The following is a 2,800-nucleotide window of genomic DNA, read 5'->3' on the forward strand; positions in this document are numbered from 1 at the left end:
GTTTCACCCTGCTTCTTCCATTGTGTTCATTATCCAAGCTCTCCTGCTGATACAGCCAAGGCAGAAAAGCCCATTTGCTTCATTGGCTAAACTCCTGCAGCGCTTTGACTTCACGAACAACGTATTTCGTGGCGTAGTTTGGTTGGGAGGCGTTTGAGTTTAGACACCAACTTCATCACTCTTTTAACACTTTCAAGAGACTGTCTGCCAGTCAGTGGTGGAGGAAGCATTCAAACCCTTGTGTAAATGTAACTGAACCACACTGTAAAAACATTAACGTCAAATAAGAATCCTACATTTAATTGATCATTCAAGCCCCTAAACACATGGTTTGAATCCCAATCAAAAACTATTATGTAATCTCCTTCCTCTTGACAACGTGGGAGTTGTTTGATTTGGAGAAACAGCGATACTATTCAAATTTAGTTAATGTCCCTTATTTTCTGAAAACACACCTGGTTACGCCGGTAAGGGTTAGGGTTAAATGATTACTATGAATAGTTGGAATGATGATAAACAATGTCTTATCGTAATACCATTTGTGTTTGTGTCATCTGTTAGGAAACAAGTTAATATAAAATGAGTAAATAAGTAACATTTCTTAAAAAATAAGCGTTTATGGGACTCAATTGTATAAGACTTGTGTGTGTGTGTGTGTGTGTGTGTGTGTGTGTGTGTGTGTGTGTGTGTGTGTGTGTGTGTGTGTGTGTGTGTGTGTGTGTGTGTGTGTGTGTTCAGCCACATATAGGCATTGGTCACACACTAACACATTAGTACAGTTATTGGCAGTGGTGTAAGAAGTACTCAGATCTTGTACTTAAGTAAAATAAGCAATACTACATTTTAGTATTTAGTAAGTACTTTGTTACAAGTAAAAGTCCTGCATTCAACATTTTCCATGAAAGCTGGGGTAGGTAATTCACTTCGGAAACACTTGTTGTTATATTCCATGGAATGCTCTTAACATCCCGATAGCAATGATTAAATTAAATGCTTTGACAAAAAATACATTAATAAATATCATCTGTGGAAGCCGTGGCGCTGTAAAAAGCACGACCAATCATCTGAGCCGGCCCGGATAAAGTAACTGGATGGCCTACCTGCCTGTCAGCCTTCCATCTGTGCACAAACTTATCTCGTGCCCTCATTGGTCATGTGCGCGATCGTGTGTGTTGGAGGAGGGGCTCTGTGAGGAAGTGGCAGATTATTTCCGGCTGCATACTTTCAAATTCTAGCCCACTCGAGCTGGTTTCTCCATTCTTACCTACCCCACCTTTAAGTAATGTAACAAAGTATTTGTACTCCACTACTTCCCACCTCTGCTTTAAAGGTGACCTATCATGCAAAATGCACTTTTGTACGTCTTTTCTACATGAACATGTGTCCCCGGTGTTCCAGGGAACTCACCAAGTGTCAGAAAACACAACCCCCTCTCTTTTCCTCCATACCCAAATCTCTTAAAAAGGGGCTGCAACGGATCTGATACAGACTGATCCAGATTTGAACACTTCTATGACGTCACAGAAGTGGCGCTACGGCTATTGGGCCAACTCCACCAATCAGGAGGAGACAGCCACGGACATTGCCGTTGGAAAGCGCTGGAGACGCTGTAGTACATATGCCAGGCCTGTAGATGGTGCTGCTCTCACAGAATCAGCCCATGATGCAAAGACAGTGTTAAATTGAGCGAAATGAGGAATGGCTAAAATGCATGATCTGTTTGGTATTTTGAAAAATAAAAAGTATAAATATGCCTCATATAGCTATGGTCCTACACTATATTATTCAAATATAGCATGATAGGTCCACTTTAAGTGAGGCATTGAGCGTTGACCCTCATTAAAAAGATTATAATAAGCCTCATTCTAAGTGTGAATGTAAACACACTTTATTATAAGTTACATTCCACTGCTCCTCAGCACATATCCTGGTTAAAGGCATCTTTACATCGGGTCTGGGAACACTACCTGTTCCTCTGATATCCTCCAGATGTGCCCCATCGCTCCCATTAAGACGCACCACCGGCCTGGTTTTCATCAGCAGTTTTAAAGTGCTGACCCAGATTAATTCTCCCGGTCATGGCAGGGGAGAGGTGCATCGTGGTCAGCGAATGTAAATCAAGCCTCCTAAAGTGAACACTTCTTATTCTTCCTCATTTCTCTTCTTATATAACAGGTCGTGCAGATGTAATTTTAGACACAACCAACAACGATCCTGTGGTATGTAGAGGCTTAACTTATTAAAACTGGATACAAATTGGACGTGCAGCCAGCCCTCCGTCCCCCTCCCATCGGCCCATTTCTTTCTCATCGTCCCTGAGAAACTTGTCCTAATGGAACTACAGCATGTTCCCTGCTCACTGTCTGATGGAGTGATCTGCCTCGTTACGTTATATTAGATTCGAGACCTTTGCTAGAGCAATTACACCACGAGCGATGGTGGGAATATGGACTTTTTTTTCGTGCTCGTTGGTGTCTCATTTTTCAAACATTTGGAAAGCATTTAGAGGATGTTCTGTTAGATCTCCTTCTCGCAAACCTGGCCTGCAATCTCTGCGTTTCCCACCTCCATGTAAACACGCCTCCTATCAGTATCAGTGTGTTTGCATGGCCTGTGTGTGTGTGTGTGTGTGTGTGTGTGTGTGTGTGTGTGTGTGTGTGTGTGTGTGTGTGTGTGTGTGTGTGTGTGTGTGTGTGTGTGTGTGTGTGTGTGTGTGTGTGTGTGTGTGTGTGTGTGTGTGTGTGTGTGTGTGTGTGTGTGTGTGTGTGTGTGTGTGTGTGTGTGTGTGTACAGATAGCGT

The sequence above is a fragment of the Notothenia rossii genome, assembly GCF_949606895.1.
Source record: "Notothenia rossii genome assembly, contig: scaffold_81, whole genome shotgun sequence".
Lineage (NCBI taxonomy): Eukaryota > Metazoa > Chordata > Actinopteri > Perciformes > Nototheniidae > Notothenia > Notothenia rossii.